Raw genomic sequence first — 20,812 nt, 5'->3', positions numbered from 1 at the left:
CTAGTTGCTCATCCATCTCATTCAATTCATTCATTCATTCTACCCCCTGAGCACTTGTTGAAGGCCAGGCATTGTGCTGTGCACAGGAAAACAAGCCTCCCTCCTCCCTTTCTTGATGCCTCCTGGACCCTTCCTGAGATTGGACACAGCTCTGCTCCTCACCCTTCCTGTGTCAGGATCTTTCTCTTTTGGTTAAGGAATCTGATGTCAGAGTCTTTCCATCTGACAAAGTCTCTCCTCTTCTGAAACTCCCTGTCTCCTCATATCTTTATCAGTCCATTTCCACATGTCTAAGTATTTTAATGGCATATGGTTCCAAGGGGGAAATCTCCAAATGAGAGAAAATTAGCAACTGTGCTTATTGGGCTAAAGAAAACGACTGGAGGGAAAGTTTTCTTTAAAAATACCCACTAGAAGCAGCAGCCCAAGGAGATGTGACTGCAATAAAAATGATGATTTTTGTTAGGGATGGAAGTGGGGGTGGATTGTCAACTGCATTTTCTTTCCCCCGGAATGCATCACAGTCATTAATTTGTTTAATTTATTTTTTGCCTCTTCCCTAGTGAAGCAGCCCAATCCACTGTTGGCCTACCCATCAGAACAAATTACACTTTGGAAATATCCGAGTGCTTCAATTTTCCATTAAATATAATAAGAAACCACAAAGCACTGTTCTGGTCTGAGGACTCCTTGCCAAGGATCTACAAGTGCTTTTTACAATTGCTGCCAGACAGTTTCTAGTTGTCACCCTTGTTGACTCAGAGACTGGAAAACAGGCCCAGAACCACCGGCCTGGTATTAATTTGTATGCATGTGTGTGCCTCTTGGGCAGGGCTCTTAACCCGCTTTGTGTGCCCATGATCTGATGGTACAGCACAATTCCAAAGTCTTCATAGCAGGATCCACAGCGTCCACTTCCGTGGCCTCTCTGCCATCGTGCCTCACCTAGCTTGGTTGAGCCCATGGCTGTGGCCAGGAAGAATCCACAGAGTCAGTCCTGTGAGGCAGACATCACTCATGTTTCGTGGACGCTGGCCTTCCAACTTCCACCCCCTGCTGCTTATTGCAAAGCTGGAAGGCTCATCTTTCTTCTCCTCCTGACTGTCTTGCTGCTGCCTTCAAATCATCCATTGCTCAGGCCACGAAAACTGCTAACTACTGCAGATCCATCTGTCCTGAGGAACATTGCTAATTGATGATTACATTTCATTTGCAGGATGTTATCTTACTTTCACAGATTGGAAATTGAAATGTCCAGGGGTTACGCATATGGTATATATGGCTCTTTCGAGTCAGAGATTAATTGCCAAGTATTAATATTTAATTTCTTTATTGCAAAAGCTTGTCAAAGGTTGCCAGGGGAAGGTGAAAACTCAGACCCATCTTACCTGATATTCAGCATACTTGAGAACAGAGCCTCTAACCCTGTCAGCTTGCAATTTCTGAGTCTAAGGAAGAGCATAGGCTGAAAAGAAGGGCTGGACTGTAGCGATCTAGTGAGTTTCTGGATGGAAGAAGTTTCTAGAAAGCTGGAGGCACAGTTGGCCCCGTCGAAGGTAAGATGTTGCCTGCTGAGTCAGTGCTGACTTCTTCTTAGACAGGAGAAAGGTCTGAGGCCAAGTCACCCTGACTCTGCTCATACAGACAGTTAGAAGCAAGTGGAGGATCACTTGTTAGTATCAGCAGACCTAGATATGTGAAGACCTAGGTTTGGTACCAGCATTATCAATCACCAGCAAATCATCACAAGGAACTTTGGTCTCCTACTCTATAGTGTAACATCTATCCCAAGGGCCGCTGCCTCATTCAGTAATAATACTGTTCGATTTTATGCTACTATACAGTTCCCAAAGGACAGTGAAGAATGGAAGTCCCATAGTCATAAGTGTCTCAATTTCTTATGATCGTATGTGGTCTAACACTTTGACTTTGCTGGAACATCTCAAAGGATTGTTGCAATAAGAGTTAAAAGAGAGGATGTGTGTAGAGCACAGCGCCTGGTACTCAAACAGTGTGAACTTAGCCCTTCTAGTAGCTGTGGTTGAGAATTCTTAAAACAATGAAACAAAGGGACATCTGGGAATGTGACTAGGAAAGAATAATTGTGGGATTGTAACCATTCATCAAGCACAAAGACACAGTGCTAGAAACATGGGGATGTCCCTGGAGGAGCCCAGATCCTAAGTGAGTTTGTATAGGCTGGTTCTCCATGAAAATATCCTCTGTCTGACTTTGGGAAAGCATCTGTACTAGTCCCTTCCATGTGCGCCCATATCCCGTTCTCTGGCTCACAGGACTCCTCTCCCATTGGCCACAGCAGGCGAAGACATTAACAGGAACCTGTATTCAGGATCCTACCACTGGCCAGCTGAGTATCAGGCAGTCCCTGTCCCAACCCCATGACATCTCCACTTGCTCTTCCATTTTGCTCATGGGGTATGCCCACCTTTATTATGAAATTTAATGGTATGAAATGGCTCATCTGTGAACTCACCTACAGTGCACCATCAGCTTGTAGACTTCCACACATAGTTCTTCTGCTCTGTCATGCTAACATGTAGCCACAGATCCACTCAGACGGTCCCATGAAACCTCCCTAGCAAAGGATGGATACGATGGTGTGGGGAACTATTCATACAAAGGCAAGCATTTCTCCTACCCTTTTTTTACCTTCTCATTCTCCTGTCCCCTTGCTGTATTCTTTGCATTCCCCATGTGAGGTTTAATTTTATATGTTAACTTGACTAGGTTAAAGATATCTGGACAAACTTGTTCTTGATATTTCTGAAGGGGATCTTTGAATAGGACTGACATATGAATCAGTGGACTGAGTGGAGGAGATTGCCCTGCCCAGTGTGGGTGGGCCTCGTCCAATCAGTTGAATGAGTGAAGAGGACAAAAGCGTTAGGTTCTCTCTCCCTCTCCCAAGTAAGAGGGGACTCCTCCTATCTGATGGCCTTGACCTGGAACTCCAGTCTTTCTCTACCTTTAAACTGAAACTGAAACCTCGCATTTCTTGAAGTTCAAGTCTACTGGCTTTGGTCTAGAACCATGCCATCAGAAGCTCTCCTGGGTCTCCAATTTGTCAACTGCAAATTTTGGAACTTCTCAGCCTCTGTAATCACATAAGCAAATTCCTTCAATAAATTCCTATCTATCTATCTTCTTCATCATCACCCATCTATTTATCCATCATACGCACAAACACACATACATCTTACTGGTTCTGCTTCCCTGGAGAACTCTGACTAACCCACTCATGAATGTTGGTTTTTACCAGGGTTTAACTTGAAAATTATTTTCTTCTCATTCTGTGAGCTGTAATTGAATAATCTCACTTATTGCCATGGCTCCAGTCGTGAAACTTACATCATAAAAGTCCCCAAACTTTTTCATTAGTTCAGAGCTCCAAGTTCCAATCTCACATAGTCAACTATCATCTTCATATTCCTCTTCACAGCCTCAAAGGTCTTCCAATGAAAGACAGCCTGTCCAATGAAAACAACAGCACTACCTCCACACACCTGTCTCTTCTTCATTAGGCCAAAGAAGAGATTTCCCCACCTTCCTCTCAGTCACTCATTTTAGTGTTCAACACCCTGGGGCTGCACCTCTCTGGCTTCTCTCTTGTCTAAACCTTTCCCTTACTGCTTTAGGTCATTCTCCACTATCACTTATGTTTATTGCTCTTGTTTATTAGGCTTGTCTTTCTATGCTAGATTCTGTGCTCCTTCTGGACAAGAATCCTGACTGATCTCTGTTTTTAATCATTCAGTTCCCAGCCATGTACTTTCAGATAATTAATAAATGACTGATATCTGAATGAATGATTTAATGAATGAATGACTTCCATTGGAAGTTCACTGGGTACCGGGAAGATGGCAGACTAAATGAGCAAACCCTGACCTGACTCAAGGGAGACAAGAAACAGAGAGAGAAGTTAATTTGTTTGTCAGAAATTAGTAAAAGGCAACCTCTTCTCGATTAAATTTGAAATGAGGAAAACAGAAAAGACCAGGTATCTTAACAGCAAGGTAGCTAACATACTAAGTACCCCCTGTGGGCTACAAAAATCTCTGCTAGAAGAGGGTTTTGTTTATTTGTTGTTTTTGTTTTTGTTTACCATTTCCAGAAATCCAGCCAAGGACTCTGAGGCAACTCCAGTCTTTCTAAAGAGGCCCTAGGGTATATTTAAAGTTTTCCAACACTGGCTGCCTGGTCACTGCCTATCTTAAGGCTTTGATTCAAAGGACCACACAGAGCAAAACTTCTGAAGCTCAATTAATCTCACTCATCAAGATGGATTTGATTTGAATTGTGGTTCCAGGCAGTGGTTAACAGTCCAGACCAGACTGCTGAGCTGGCTGCTGGTTGGAAACAACTCAGCCCAGAATACCCTGAAAAATGCAGGATAAACAGTTGACAATCAAGCTAGATGTTCAGACTGCATGGACTCAACCTGTGAATCACTCCAAAGTCTGGCCCTCTTCCTTTTCATCTTCTTGTCTGTGTATACTTCTGAACGAATTGGAAAAATCTCAACAAATGAAAAATAGGTTTTTATAGATTGAATTGCTGATAGGGTTGATAAAATAATAGAGAAGAGAGGAACAGCTGTGGGAGAGATCCAGCCTTCAAAGTGCTAGTCTTCTCCCTTAGCACGCTTCACCAAACACAAACAGGCATGGGCACACAGAACATCTCTGAAAGTTTGGAAGGACTGCTGCTTGCAAATGGGCCCATTAAAAGCAGATAAATCAATGGGAAATGCATAAAAAATTCTCATTTATCATAAGACACATTGGACAGGGTTTTGAGTTTTACATACATTTAGTTTAGAAATCTGTTTATCCAGGCAACATTTTTGTGCAAAATACATTGTGATGAACCACTCTCGCTACTTGAATCTACATGGAGAACTATTAAATTCAAACCCCAAAGACAAAATGTGATGAATGTAGCAGTCATGTTATTGCTTTGGCATTTTGCCACTGCCTTTCCCACTTTTGGATAACATCTCCATAATCGCCAAAGGCAGACGCCTCCCAATCTCACAAAACTTGTTTCTTTTGCCTTCAACCAATGCAAATTCCTTGAAAGCTACAAACCATGTGTTGTTGGCAACATACATGAGGGTGGCTATGGTGATGCTCCTGGAGTGAATGACCTTCCTTGTTGCAGTAAGGGTATAATTCCAATGCTAAATACCTACATGCATGCCATCTCCCACTATGTAATTGGGCACAATGGAAAAGGCATGTGTATGAGTATCTGATTGAGGAGACATATGTGAAAAATAAAATAGCCACTCAACTGTGTCCACACTATATTGAAAGTTTCCTCAATGTAAGGGTCCTGGCTTAAGTATTTTTGCACTCTCAGTCTCCACTGTGGGGTCCAAGGAGGAGAGAACTTCATTTGTGCCAAAGGCCTGGCACAGTAGTTTCTTAATAAAGACAACTACTGAATATGTAAATCTGTACTGTTCCTCTAGAACAATAGAACCCAGCTCAGGTGTTAGGTGATTCTAGGCAGATTCATGGTTTGAAGCAAAAGCTCCATGGTCAGTACAGTCAGGAAGAGGATTACTGACTACAGTTAGCACAGTAAGATTGGGGTCTAGTGTCCAATGTCTATGGGACACAAGGCTGGGGGCAGCATGTGGGTAGCACCCCCTTCGCTCAAACAGATATTTTTCAACTCTTCTGTGTGTAGTTGTCCAATTTGACAGATTCAGTTATTCTGGGCTGGGTAGACTCTTCTAGAAAGCCCTTCCCCACAAGAAGAAAAGTAAGAACCTAAGATTAGAAATTCTCTCAGAAGCACTATGATAGTCTCACTTTAGCATTTCTGCACAAATGCCTGGGGACACAGTCAGCAACCTCATCCCTGAAGGCATGCCAACAGCTGTGTGATAAACTCCTGCAAATAAGAATTTATTAGAACAGAGTCAAGTGCAGACCCAGAACGAAGGCTGCACGGATGAAGAAGACCCTGAGCTTCTGTGGAGATGTTGACTTTTATCAAGGTCAACACTGAGATTTATTGACCAAAGAAGTAAATATTGATAGAGGCTCAGGTGGTCAATATTTGCCCCAAGGAAAATAAATCTTGCTGGTGACCCCCGAATTGAAATCTGTGTACAGTAATAGACTCAATTCCAAAATGAATTAGCTGTGACACAGATTAAGATAACACTTCATTAGCTCGTCCAGGGCATTGGATAGCAGTATTAATACAAGCACTGCATGTTCAAAGTACTTTCCAAACACTCATTAAAGTGCACTGCCCTCTGCCAGATGCATAAAAGTGTTATTCTCCTAACTCAACAGATGGGTCATTGGGCCCAGGAAAAGGCTAAGTAATTTTACCTAGACCATGTGAGAAACAGCACTGGGACAAAAAGATGGGGATAAATGAGGGTGGGCTGGGAGCTCTGGGGGGACTAACAGATATCTACAAGACAGTGCCTTAATTAAACTTCCTGGTAAAATTGTAAGTCCACTTGATTGGATTACTTCAATTGAGCCAATTTATTTCCCACTGTTGACAGGTCTACTTGGGCTGGTCGACAATATTGCTTATTTATGGGGATGATTTTGGGTGTCTGTACATCACAAGCTTTACCTCTGGACACTGGTTCTGGGCTGTTAAGAACTGAAGAGTATATTAGTGGTCACTGGGAGAGAAAAGGTTCATAGTAAATTGTTATGTCCAGATAATAGTTTTCATCAAATTCCAATTCTCAGTAATTCCTTGGCTTTCATTGTGGGGTCCCTGGACGGTGGTGCTAAGGAACACATAAAATACATTTGAGTAATTTACATTTGACTATAAGGATCCAATTATCCTTTCTTTTGTAATATCTCAGAACTGAATTTTAAATATTATAAAGTTTTGGTTATCTTTGCTGATGGAGAGGACAGAGCCATGGATAATCAAAACATCAGGCAACTCAGTGATCTTAATTCCTTCTGACTATGGAATACATTATTTCCCCATGTATCATGTTGGCCTCATTATGTTTTTCTCTGGATATTTAACATTAGGAAATAATGTGCAATTCCAGAGCATCAGCAAATGATAGCCATAGAGAGAGAGAACAGAATTTGATGCACGCTGGGTATCAAGACAAAAACCCTCGATGTGCACTTTATGCAACCCACACATTGGTACTGCAGTGGACTGAGCTCACCTTTTAGAATTTAGAATTTTTAGTTATTTTTATCTACTTTTCATATGATGAAGGGAAGAAGTAGAGTCTTAATAGCATGACCATTTGGTTCACTTACAAAGGAAACAATTTGACTTGAAGAGATGTAAACAGAAAGCTGATGTGAGGATTTTAAAAAAGAATTAGAAGTCCTGACCCCAAGGTGCTTAGGTACCACCTCCTTTTATCCTACAATAGGATGTTGGAATTGCAGGTATTGCCCAGGGAAGTAAGTGATGCCAGTATGATTTGATACAGTCACAGAAGGGTAATTTGACTGACAATATGGTACAGACAAATGCAAGTGTTTACAGGGTTTAATATTTAATAATGTAAAATGAAAAAGTCGGCAAAAGCAGGCTGGAGATGAAAAGATCTGAATCAAGTCAGATTTCTGCCGACTGTCAGAGCAACACGCATCTCCTGGGGACCTGAATAAGCGAGGCGCTGCTCTGCAGAAATTGTTATCTTGGGTGTATTGATTGTGTGTGCACCACTCAAACTGTCAGCTTCCCCCTCCTGTCTTTACTTTATTTTTTATTCTCTATATCACAGCATCCTCCTAAACCTTTGCAGACCACTTCACTTTCCCCGGTCACAAGCCTGTGCAGCGCTCATAGAAGAGACCCGGTGGTGTGCTTGATACATCAGCTGTTTGTGAGTGGCAGCCCAGTGACTCTTCTCCAGGACACACTCAGGGCTCATTGCCCAGGTGGCTGAGTGCTTAGAGTCTGGGGACATTACAGGCTCCTCCCTTCATTAGCTTCACAGAGATACAGACAAAAGTGCTCTGTGGCAGATTACTTAACCTGCATAGGCCTCAGTTTTCTCACCTGTGAAATGGGAATGATACCTCCCTCACAGAACTGGCAGGAAGATAAAGTAAGATCATAAATCTAAAACAATCAGTATATTTTCTGGTACCAAGCAGTCCTCAGTTAAGTGGCAGCTACTGCTATTAATGAATGCTGTACACAGAAATCTGGGTATTAAATAAGATTGGGATCTAGACTGCAGAATACCCCAGAAATCCATAATTCTTGAGGAGATACCTCGCCCATTCACCTGTCATTCTGTCAGTCACCCAGATAGCTGACAATCTCTTTGCTCTCTTTCAATTTTTATTTTAATGGTGCGTGTGCAAAATTATCCCATCTTGATTAGGCTTTCCTCAACCATTTTCCTTTGCTTGGTGCTCTTTCACCAAAGGGCACTGCAGTTTTATCTGCCCCTCAAGCCTTAGCAAGCAAGAGCGCTAATAAGGTCAAAGTCAAAAGGCTACTTCCCAAGGCGAAGATCTGCTCCTGGCCTCCAATTGCAGCCTTCCTCTTCAGGATCCATTTCGCAATAATCATGACCATGATCAAACCTAGCCTTCTTCTATTTGAAAACCCTTTGCATCACATTTGATTGTCACCGCAACCCTGTGAAATGTTGTCTCTGGACACATTACATCCACCCAAGAGGTGAGAAGCAAGGCGTGCAGAAGAACTGGGATCTAGCCACGAGCACAAACTTAAGAAGGATGAAATATGTACTTCAACCTAAGTCTTCAGAGGCCAAATCTTGCCTTCTTTTTTACATATTACACAACAATGAAAATGACAATTATTCTCAACTGGGGGCAAGATAGCTCCACACCCTGTCTGGGGACATCTTTGCTTATCACAGCTGGGGAGGGCACTGGTGTTGTGGGAAATGAGTGGGGACAGATGGGGCCAAAGATGTTGCTGAACACACTGCAGTGTCCAAGACCAGCCTTTGTGACAAAGAAGTGTGCCACACAAATTCCATCTGAGGCTTGTCATGAGCAGGCAAGTAAGAGAACCCAGTCACCTGGCTGTCACTCCAGTCCTGTTTTCCTGCCTATTCTATTAGGCCAATCTGACTTCCCCAAAGAAACTTCACAGGCATTTGCAAAGGACGTTGGGATACTCTGAAGGAAGTTAATAGCTAAATGTAGAGTTGTTGTATTTTTGTAAAGTGGCTGGTAAAGTTATTTTCATTTTGCTTTTTAAATTAGTTTGGGAGTTGGTGTTCTTCTTTACATAATTACAAGCTGACAAACATGCTTCTGTATTTTTTTTAATTAACAGATATTTGTATTCAAGTTCTCCAAATTACAGACCGCAGTGTGCACATTACAGGACAGCTGCCATGCTCCAGATGTGGGCAATAACTAGAACATGGTAATGGCAAATGCGAAGGAAAGACTGGGAGAGAAAAGAGGAAGAAGAAGAACAAGGAAAAGTTAATGTATCCGGGTAGAGGCAAGCAATTTTAGTCAATGTGTTTGAATTTTTTATGGAGATGAATACCTTAGAGTCTCTCAAATTTTCTGCTCAGTTTGAACATTTGGGATGAAGCCGTCTGGGTCATTCATTGCCACCATCAAAGGCTCACCAGCGTCTTGTAAAAGCAGATTACAGATGAAATGGGGCACATATAAATGTTAACAGCATGCCAGAAAAACTATTCAAACTGCTCCTGTTTACAAGCACCCTATTAAATGCAAGAAGCTTCTCCTGAAGAAAGCTGTTCTAAGATGGGCAAACAGAAGTATTTATTTATTTAGCCCATTTATAAAGCTGAACCCCCTTTGGGGCCACTTATCCCAGGAGTGGGATCTCCGAGTAACCCCCAAATCAGAGACTGTGCAACATAGGGACTTTGCAATGGAAAGGGGGCAGAGAGGGGATAGAAGAAGAAAATTCCAGTCTCAGGCCTGCCTGAGGCCTGCTGTGTGTCCCTAGGAAAAGGACTGCAAGTCTCTGAGACAACCCCTTCATCTATAAAAAGACAGAGGATATGACAGGGGGATTCTAAGGCCCCTTCAGTTCTAACAGGGTTTGGCTATGATTAGAAATGTTTCTGAAAGTCTCTTCAGATGCAGAAACCCTAAACTATCCTTGAACAGGTCTCAGAAGGGAGAGGGCTAGTTCAAGCTGCTGTGTTTGTGGTCCTGGTAGAGAGAACCAGGCTTACCGCGCAGTCATCTTCCGCTCAGACAGAAGAGGGCGCAAAAGTGTCAACCACACCCTTTCTCCACTGAGAAAAACAGGTTGAGAGCAATAGGAGCTACCACTGCAGGACAATCGATTTCACTCAAACACAGAATAAATACTTACTGAGTAGCAGAAGAGGGCACAGGGAACACAGACATGAGACAGACTTTTAATGGTCAGAAATGCTTGTCTTCTGGGAAGGAAGAGCTGCCTACAGGGGAAATGTGCGGGTGCTTGTGCATGGCGTGATGGGCGCCAAAGTGGAGGTTAGCAGAGGGTGCTATGAGAACTACGGGAGAGTGGAAGAAAGCTGTTCAGGAGGTGACAGCCAAGCAGGGTTTGGGAGAATGAGTGTAATCGGAAGAAGAGGGGGTAAGAAGGTGCTGATCAGGGCAGGGGCTGTGGGTAGGGACATGATGGAGCATATGTGTTCAGGGACAGCCAGGTAATTGGCAAGCAGAAAAATGAAACATCTATGTGGACACATTCTACCTAAGTGATGGAGGCCCCATGAGCTATGATGGTAGCCAAGATGCTGTCTCTTTGAAGCCATGGGGGACACAGGCAATTTCACAGTGGGACACTCTGTCTTTATCTATGGCTCACTTTTGTGGATCTCCCAAAGCTAGAGATGGGTGCCTTCCAGGATTCTGTGGTATGGGGAGGAAAGCAGGAGCAGTAGAGCCTTTCAGTGTTTTCTTTTCTTCTGCCTTCTCTCTTCTCTATACTACTTGGGCACTGCAAAATGCTGGCCTCTGGATACATACGGAAAATAACTTTTGGAGGGCTACTACTGTTCCAGCAAAGCCAATGAGGGGAAGGAAAGAAAGTTTTAGGTTAATGGAAGATGCTACCTAAGACAACACAATATAAACAAAAACCAGGACCAAGTTAGCCTTTTAGCAGTCACAGAACAGCCAAACTGCCCTAGGTTGACACTGCCACCTAGAGGTAGGAATGGAAATCACAGCCTCTCTACCCCCATTCTTCCCCTCAGAGACATCATCTGTTTGCAAAGTTGTTTCTGCTACTGTTTTTTGTTATTCACATCTTAGTTAAGTCCACTTCACATTGTTTTCCTTCTTCCCACTTCCTTTGTCTCCTTTTTCTTCATTTAAGTTTTCTCAAGAAAATCCCTTTTCTTTTACTCTCTTACATTCTTTTTATTAAAAAGTGCTCTAATGGCCAGATAGAAAGCTAAGCGATGTAGCTCAAGTAAATTTTTTTAAAAATAGATTTTGAACAAAATTAGACTAAAGTAATGTCTTTAAATCCCTAAAAGTAGTTGGTTAATATTTCAGAGGGCCTAGAAAAGTCATGTATAATTCCAATATATTGTCAACTAAAGAAAAACACTTTTTATTGTTTCTAATACTGAACAGCTTTAATTTTACCAGTCATTGAATTATTGAATTGTTAATGAGTTTACTGATACTGTGATAGGATTATTTTCTAGTATATGTAAAATGATAAAGCATTCCAACCACACTCCTAGTTAAGTAAAATTGTGTGACCTGGTGAAGGAATCTGGTTTAATTTAAGACATTGCTTTCATGAAAACAATGCTTTCTGGGCTCTAAATAGGTGATAGGGAACTGTAGAAACATTTGCAGGTTGTGATCTGATGAGGACCATTTGCCTCCAGGTGTTTGTAAGGCAATGGGAGCACAAACAAATGCATGTACTGCTGTGGTCTGCACCCTGGCTTCCAGATACCCCATCTGCCTTCCTTATAGTGGCTTCGAAGGGCTCAGGCGTTTTAGGATTTGACATATTGGATAAATACTACTTTTAATTTTTCCTTTATTATCCAGCCCACCCAATATGACAGATTTTGCCTTCCTTAGTATCTCCTTAGTATCATCTCCCTCTAAGAAGCAGATTCTTATTTAGTGAGTTTTGATGATTTATGTGTGGGAAATATTATCTACATTTCTAGTGACAAATTCTAGAAAAAAACCCCAAATAAACACTATGAAAAGTACAATATTTTGGAGGTTAAGCCATTAGTGGAAAATCATCAAGGTATGTGTCTGATTCATGAATGAAGAGGGTTACAAAGGTAACTAATTCAGTGCCCCAGTTTTCACAGATAAAACCTCGGCATAATGATCTTTATCTAAAAGACTGTAATCACTACAAATTGCGTGGGAATTCTAAAGCAATGATGGCCAGGTGTGAAAACAAACCATGTAGAAATCACTGGGAACTGGACAGAATTTTATGTTGTTTTGGGTGCTGTCTTCCCAGGTGGTCATTTGACCTTTGGCATCATTGAATCTCTTTCTTACTGAGTTTTTCAACCATAAAAATAAGATTCATTGCCTTAACTCAGAAATCCTAGGAGAGGGATTTACAATAGTAAGAGCTCAGAAAGGAACCATGGAATTTTTTAAAAAACACATCCTCAGTCTGAGTCTCTGCTTTGAATTGGACCTAAAGTTTTATAAGAGAAAGCACTTATCATAAATTCATATCCCTAACTGGAATGAATGAAGGGCACCATGGCAGTCTTCTGTGTCTCTTGTGTAGTCCATCCTGCTTAACTGCAGTGAAGAGGCAGGGAAATCTTGTTACTTTATTTTAAAGGACTCCAATGATTCATTTGCGAACTTTCCAAATACAGCATTCCTGTTCCAGGTGGCTTGGGGTGAGTACATGGTGTAGACAAGATGACCAGCAACTGAACTCAATGAAGTAAAAGCAATGTCTGAAAATTCAGTGAGACTAGCACAGACAGATTAATGGTCATGAATTTACAAGGCTCTTTCTCCAGCTATGACTACAGCCCACTGCTGCAGAAGTGACATGGGCACTACTCTGCTTTCTCTTATTTGGAAAGTTGAGAATTCTAGCATGACACTTCAGTGCCCTTTTCACTGAAAAATATTTCGGGCTATAATCAATCTGCACATCTGCCCTAGAGCTAGTGATTGTGCAGAAAAGTCTGACAGAGAAAGGACATGTATTCCATCATGCACTGAGGTCCCCCAAGGATCACAGTAGAAGTCTTCCAGGTGTGTGGTTAGTAGATATTTATTATTCCTTATGGTTGCAGCACTGGGGGGTGGGGCATTCTTCCCTCTGTGAGTCTTGGTGTGAAGCAGGTTTCTTTCCACTCTATGGAGAAGCTAAAAAATCCCAGGTCCTGGTTTTCCTTGCCTCCCTTGCAGCTACAGTGCAGGCCCACAACCTTGTAAGTCAGTGCTGATATTACACTTTCTCAGGGATGGCTGTGGGAATTAGTGATGCCAAGAAGAAAGAGTAAGCAGAGCATCCCTTCTAGCAAGGCCAGCAGCTGTGACAAGATTGATGCAGGAGTCAGCTGTGTTCACTGGCAGAAGTAGTTATTCTCATGATTGCTTGGGATATCATTTAGATTACCTGACAGCCTGGTTCCTCACTCCTTCTAACAAATTTGTGACCTATCGAACATTCTTTTCCATTTATATCAACAAGGTGGCCCTGTGGCTTGCCAGTAAGGACTTGACTTCACAAGGCTTGCATATGCATCACATATGCTGCATGCATGCACACACACTTTTCCTTCCTGTCATAGATAATCTTTCTTTACCTTAATCAATGTCATGGTGCAGCTAGCTAAAAACAATGGCAGGGAAGTGGGAACCCCCTCTTTTCATTTTCCTCCATCATCCACATAAAAAGTGACAGAAAAGAAAGAACAATGTGCTTCTCTGACTGAGTTGATACCCTTAAATTCCACTCACTCTTTCACTCAAGCAAGACCTGGCCAAAGTCATTGGGAATTATATTTGTATAACTAAGGGCATGGCTGAGCGTGGAGAGACTGGAGAACAATTTAGTGTACTTATTCCACTGCCAATTCTAAATTTTGAAAAAAGAGGACAGAAATTGAATCCTGAGGCCAATCTGCTTGAGTATGTTAGTCATGGGCTTCTGAGTAATAGGCCAAATGCCCCCTGGCATATAATTCTACTCATTTTTATGGTAGAGGGTTCTTTTAGGAATTCTGTGTCACCAAGATTACCGGCCCCAAATTGCCAACTTCAAATTGAGTCAGGCTATGTTAACTTAGCCTCAGGGACTACTACTCAGTCACACAGAGAGCTGGCCATGGCACATACTCTTTATACAAACACAGGGGGTATACAGGGGTCAGGGAACAAGTCAGTAGATGGACAAAGACAGCTACTTTGTTTTGTTTTTTTTTTGGTACCGGGGATCGAACTTGGGACCTTGCACTTGCAGGGCAGGCACCAGAACCACTGAGCTAAATCCCCAGCCCAAAGACAGCTACTTTGACATGATGACTACCCTGGCTGCTTTTCAAGTCACTGTTCAAGGCTTGGATCTATATCCATTCTTGCAAACTACTACCATGATGACACTGAGAAAGTAATTTTACCTCTCTGGTCTCAGTTCACATACCTGAAAAAGAAGTTATCTACACTTGTATGGTATAGTAGGGATGGCATGGATTCAGGAGGTAGATAATTCAAGTTCAGAAACTTCAGTTTTGTCACTGATGAGTGTTATGACTTTGAACAAGTAACTGCATAGCACTTCTATTTCAACATCTATAAAACAAGGAAAATGGTACCTTTTACAGCATTTAGAAGCATTAGAGTAATGAAATATACAAAGTGCACACTACACTGTCCAAGAAGGAGGAACTCAGTAAGTGCTAGCTTTACTCATTCGTGCATGCACTCATCCATCTGCCCAATATTTACTGCTATTCCCATTGTGCCAGGTACTACCTAAAGTGCTGGGAATATAGCAGTCTATGTAAGAGCAAATGTCCTTCCCTAGTGGTACTCTCTCATTTTCCCTCCCTACTAGAAGAGTATCATTCATGTTCTGTGTTTCTGGGGGCAGAACTAAGCCCCCTGATCTCTTCAGTCATCCTGTGAGTCCCATAAGGAAGTGCTCAATGTGTGTGGGGGGCTGAATTAAGTTGCATGCAATGTAAAACATTGCAGATGCCATGTCCACAAATAAAATACAGCACAGTGCTTTATGCTAAGTGTTTCTGCAGACTTGATCATCTCTTCGTGTTTCAAATGGTTGTCATATTCTTTTCTGTACTACTCATCACCTTCTTTCCTTTCCTATCTATACCTCTCTGACTTTATTACCTCTGCACTATCATCAAAGAATTTTTAAAATATATCTTATGTCTTGGACTGAGTTTTAAGAATGTGGAAAGTCCTGGAGGTCACCTTCAGCAAACCTCTCTTCCAGTTCAGCAATCTCCTTTCTGCCATTTCTGACACCTTATTATCCAGTCTCCCCATAAAGATGGATGGCATGGATGGCAGGCTGTCTGCTTAACAAGGCCACCTGCTTCATTTGGAGGAAGCTTTTATTCTTGCAGGGTTTCTTTTCCTACTTTCTAGTAACTTCATTCCAGATGTATTTGCTGACCACCTACTCCACATCATACATATTTGGATCTAGGGGTACAGAAGAATGCAGAGTTCCCATCCTCCAACTAGCTTACAGTCAAGTTGAGGACTTGTAGATTGCAATTTTATCCTCTCAAACACACTGGGAAGTCTAACATTTAGATCTGTGAACAATTATGCTGTTTTATTCTAAACCAATATTTCTTAAAGTATATCCTTGAACCACTGGAGTGAGAATCACCTGTGATATTTCCTCAACTACAATTTCTGAGCTCCTCCTGGGATTGATGAATCAGATTCTACAGACCTAGTTATTGGAATTGTTGGGATCTGCAATTTAAGCAAGCACCTCAAGTGATTCTCACGCATAATAAAGCTGGAGAACCTTTAAGTCCTGCCTTTTCGCTTAAATAATGCTAAATTTCTCCACCCTTCCTCACATTACATAATTCCTACACTTTGCATCTCTAAGCCCTCTGTAATGGTCTAGTTTTTGTACATGAGTCTCTAGGAGGGACCCTCAGACTGGAGCACACTCATTCCTAATGTGGTCACAGCTGCAGAGGGTGCCATTGATGGTTATCATCTTCAGTATGAACCCACTGTTTTTTGAATAGAAAGCCAAATCAGTGGTTCAGGTTGAGACTGTATTACAAATCCTTCAGCAGTTTATCAAATTTGAGAATAACATATCACAAAGGAGAGAAGCATTATGAAATTATGATACATTTTCTTCTGTCCAATGAGATGCTGGTGCTCAGGTAGCTCGAGATAGCTACCAGAGACCATGGATGATTTTATGGGTGTTTATAAACCATCAAGTTAATCTCTTACAGACTTTTTTTCTGGAGATCCATATAAAGTACACCTATTTCCTGTTTCCATAATCCACTGCCATTTACTCCTCTACTTTACAAATATCTTTTCCAGACTCTCCTCTTTTCCAACGTTTCTTGGCTATTGTCCACCTAGACGGGTTCCAGGGTATCTTCAAATTGTTTCAGTATCTTTGGTGATTAATTTCATTGAACCTAGTGATCAGATTTGTTTTAAACATATCATCATCATCATCATTGGTAACATCTACTGAATTGTTCTACAAGTCAGACATGAAGTTTTATTTGCAATGTATCTGTTAATCCACACAACACATCTATGACACCCACACTCTTGTTATCACATTTTACAGAAGACTGAACTGAGCCAAGAGAGGCTACTACATGGTAAAGCTGGCACTTAATCCTTGACCTGGGAGGCTCTAAACTACCACTTTTTATAATCTCTTACCATCACATCCCCTATCTCAGTCTTTAATTCTTCAAGCAAGCTTATTCTCCCTCAACTATGGGAAAATTAGCATGATGCTGCATTTCCAAGGAGAACTGCCCTTTTTATTCTCCTTTCTTGGAATGTAAAAAAAAAATCTCTATTTTGTTGTTTCTCAGAGTCCTCCCTTCCTTTTTTCTTTTTCTGTTAGCTGCAGCTCACTCTGGGTCATTATGTCACCAGACACTTTTGGTACACACGCAGGCACGTTGGCTTTGCTTTTGTCCTCACCCTTCACCAGATGCCTGCCTTCCAGCTTTCCAGCCTTGTATGTGTGGGCTTTTTTCAAACCTGAGCTCCCGGGAGAGTTGTCTGTGCAGCCACGTTGGTTTCTTTAGATGCCACCACCCTTACCTTCTGCATCAGGATCACATGTATGACATAGTCAAAGCAAGTTTATTTTGTGAAAAGATCTTGCTAAGTTGCCCAGGATGGCCTTGACTTTCCTCACACTCCTAAGATCTGCAATTAAATGTACATGCCACCATGGTCAACACCAAGTTTTATTTTTGGAAACTTCCATATTGCTTGAGGCACTTTTCTTGTTTATTGCCCATCTTTTTTTATGTCATTCTTTTATGTGGATTTCAGTGATCGTCTTTAAGGCAACGGATAGGAATTTGGCCATGTCTGGTGTGCTGTTTTCACTACAAATTCCTAGAATTAGTATCCACTTTCTTTTAAGCTTCCTTTTGTATTCATTCATTCATTCACTCTTTCATTCATGCCTGCATTCTTTCCACGTGTATTTATTGAATGCTCTTATGCACCTGTCCACTTCATCAAGAAGTTTATACCTTGGCACAATGCCTGGCCCATATTGGGTGTTCAATAAATATTTGTTGAAAAAATGAAAGTGAGTTAGACTTGAGCCCAGAGTAGCAGAGTCTCTCATTGATTTTCCCCCCAACTTCTGAGCCATCAAGCTGCCTGTAAGGCAATTAAAAGATAGGTCAAGAACCCTGTTCCCCAACTTAACTAACTGCTGTGCCTGATTTATGCTTTGGATTAGCAAAGCATGCCTGCATTCTGTTTACGACACAGTCAGAAAGAAATCATTTCCATTTCTTTCCTTTTTTTAACCTCCTCACTTTTAGTCCACGATGCATCCCAACCCCTCTGGACCATAAATCTCCATGCTAAGACTTCGCTTCTCTTTGGGTCCTGTCTGTGGATGAATGTCTTCACCAACACTGTGATCCACTCAAAAGTGACACCTACCAAGCCTGTAACACCAAGCCCAGGCAATTGCTGTTAGCACTTTGGGAAGTTACTTTCATCAATTATTATTCATTGTGTGCAAGTTATACATTATACAATTCTTCCAGTACTGCCTCCGACCCTCTTCTCCAATACTTTCTTAGAAAGGTCATTTTGTATCTCTCCTTCCAACATCATTCATCCCCTGTGGTATCTGGTGCCCTCTAGGGTGAGTGTGGTTTTCATCCTGCCCTTCAAATACTGTGGATTAGGATGCTTCCACTCATGTGTATGTAATCTCTGTACCCAATCTGTGTGTGTGTGTAAGTTTTCTTTTGCAGAAGTCATATCCTAAGGGAAAGCATGTTGGCAACCTGGCAATCTCACACAGGCTACTTCCTTTTCTAGCCAAGGTATTATTTGCATTCCTTGGCTAAGCAAGGGTTCTGTGTACAAAGGCCTGACCACTTGGTGCTAACCAGTGGTCTCATGGCTCCTCGGTTCAGGCCAGGCCACACTCTCCTTTCTCCAGGCTCTCAATCACTGCTGCCTCTGCTACCCTCACCCCCACCCTACTCCCTCCCCACTGGATTAGCTAACTTCAGCTCATCCCTGGAGCTTCACCTCAGGAGGAAGTGTTCTCAGAGAGCTGTCCCTCTGGGGCAGGACTGGCACCCATCCTTACTTTCTGCTCCCTACGAAGTAATGCATACACATCTTCCCTTAGTCTCCATCTTTCTCTAGCTGCGTGCTTTCTTATCTAGTGTCCCTTCTAAACCCTGGGCTTCTGTATTCAGCAGGGTTACTTATCTGTCTGAAATTTTGGCAAACTTTCCAATATGTACTAAGAAAACAGAGATTACCAGAGGTAGGAAACACGATGTCAAGGGAAAGTGAAGCCACAATGCTCAAACAAATCTGAACTCCCCAAATATTGTCCAATGCACAAACTCTCAGACAAGCAGCAATTAAGGACATGGACTTGGAATTCACCTGGAACAAAAGACCTGTCTATATCCATTATTTACCACCTAGCAGACACTCTCTTTCTGTTCCATTGTCAGTGTCCCATGGACCACATCTGCCTTTGGACAGAGAGGGAAGAGAGAAATGAATAGAGATGAGAGTATGAGTTTTGCTTTATTTATTTATTTTACATATAAATCAGCTAATCTGTTTAACATTCATATTAAAGTTGTAATCACCTTTGCACACATTAAAATACAAACTAGCACAAGTAATAGGCTTTAAGAACAACATTACAATAGCTATTAGCAGAGAACAGCTACCTTATCAACTTACAACACCCCTATAAAATAATAACTGCATCCAGGACTGATGCACAGGACATTCATTCTCCAGGAGTACTGAAGCCTGACTCTCTCGGAGTCTGGGGAAAGGAGAGTGTGGTTGTTGTTTGGCTGACTCTGAGAGCAGCTTTGGGAGAACAGAAAAGTTGAGGCTAGAGAGAGAAGCTTTTGTTCTGGCTCAGTCTCCAACCCTGGGTACATTTCTTAATCTCACTGAGACTCAGTTTCCTCAACTGTAGAAAGGAAATAAGGATATTTTCATTCTGGTATTTTTGTGAAGAATTAAATGAGATTGTGGCAGGAGTAGCAGGTGCCCAAAAATGTTAGTGTCTTTTCAAGACAGCAAGGTACTCTTTAATTAAAAAGGGCAAGGGCTGGACAGAAAGGACAGTAGAAGCTTTATGCATCAAGGCATCTTTTCTGCACACTCGTTTGCTCACTCATTAGACATCTGTTGAGTGCTGGCATAGATGATTGGTAGGTAGAAAAAATGCTAAAATGATCTCCCTCCTTAACAGACTCTCAGTTGCACTGGAGAGACAGCACATAAATAAGCTGGACAGGATTGAACACATGATGGAAAGAATATACACATCATGCCAAAGGAGAAGAAAGAACACAGCAGTGCCAAGTGGAAAACAGGAAACAACTTCATGGAAGAAATGACATTAGAGCTGAGCCTTGAGGTATGAACAGTACTTCAATAAATGACGAGGAAAAAGATATTTTAGGATGAGGGAATAGCATGAGCAAAGACACAAGACCATGGTATATCCAGAGAACATAATTTTTTTTTGGTTGGAGCTTGGAAAGCAAGGAAGGATGTAGAGGAAGATGCTGCTGGAAAGAGTTTGAGCCAGATGTAGAGGACTTGCAGTGTGGAGTGGGGGTGTCATCTTAGACTCAGTATGTGGACTCTGTTCATAGGCAAAGGGCAGCCCCTGGACATGCTGACGCAGGACTTATATCCTCTGAAGATGCAAGCAGTAAAGAATGACAATAGTCAGAATGACAGAAAAAGTGAAGGATTTGATAGGATGCTATAATAATTTGGGAAAAAAATGAGGAAAACATGCAGGACAATAGAAGAAAAAATGACAAGGCAGCATAGACAACAATGTTTTACTAGGAAAGAACTAGTTGGATATAGGAGATGAGGGATCAAGTGACTCAGATTCCAGAAGTGGGTATTGGAAATGTAGCAATATCCTTCTCCAATGTTAGGATCACAACAGGTGATGAAATCAGAGGCTTAATTTTCAGAATGTTGTAATAAAAGTGATGATGGGACTGGAAACTAAGTGACATACAGGTACATTTTCATTGTTACTCTTAGAATTACCCACCAAAATGTTGCAAACAGTATAA

General features: G+C 41.8%; 1 protein-coding gene across 5 annotated transcripts in view; it reads right to left on the bottom strand.

Moving 5' to 3' along the window:
- The window catches only part of Kirrel3 (kirre like nephrin family adhesion molecule 3), a 584,234-nt gene that overhangs the window by 535,464 nt on the left and 27,958 nt on the right, over positions 1-20,812 (bottom strand). Inside the window, exon 1 of one of the 5 annotated variants that reach the window (XM_087214245.1) lies at positions 2,495-20,812. This exon is cut by the window's right edge and continues 14,043 nt beyond it. The exons of the other annotated variants lie outside the window; for them this stretch is intronic. The gene's annotated coding sequence lies outside the window, so the exon portion shown is untranslated. The remainder of the gene's footprint in view (positions 1-2,494) is intronic. 5 annotated transcript variants of the gene reach the window in all.

Source organism: Heterocephalus glaber, unplaced genomic scaffold (assembly GCF_053883595.1).
Source record: "Heterocephalus glaber isolate CG9 unplaced genomic scaffold, H.glaber_assembly_v1.0 deba00001446, whole genome shotgun sequence".
Classification (NCBI taxonomy): Eukaryota; Metazoa; Chordata; class Mammalia; order Rodentia; family Bathyergidae; genus Heterocephalus; species Heterocephalus glaber.
This window is presented reverse-complemented; position numbering and strand designations above follow the sequence as displayed.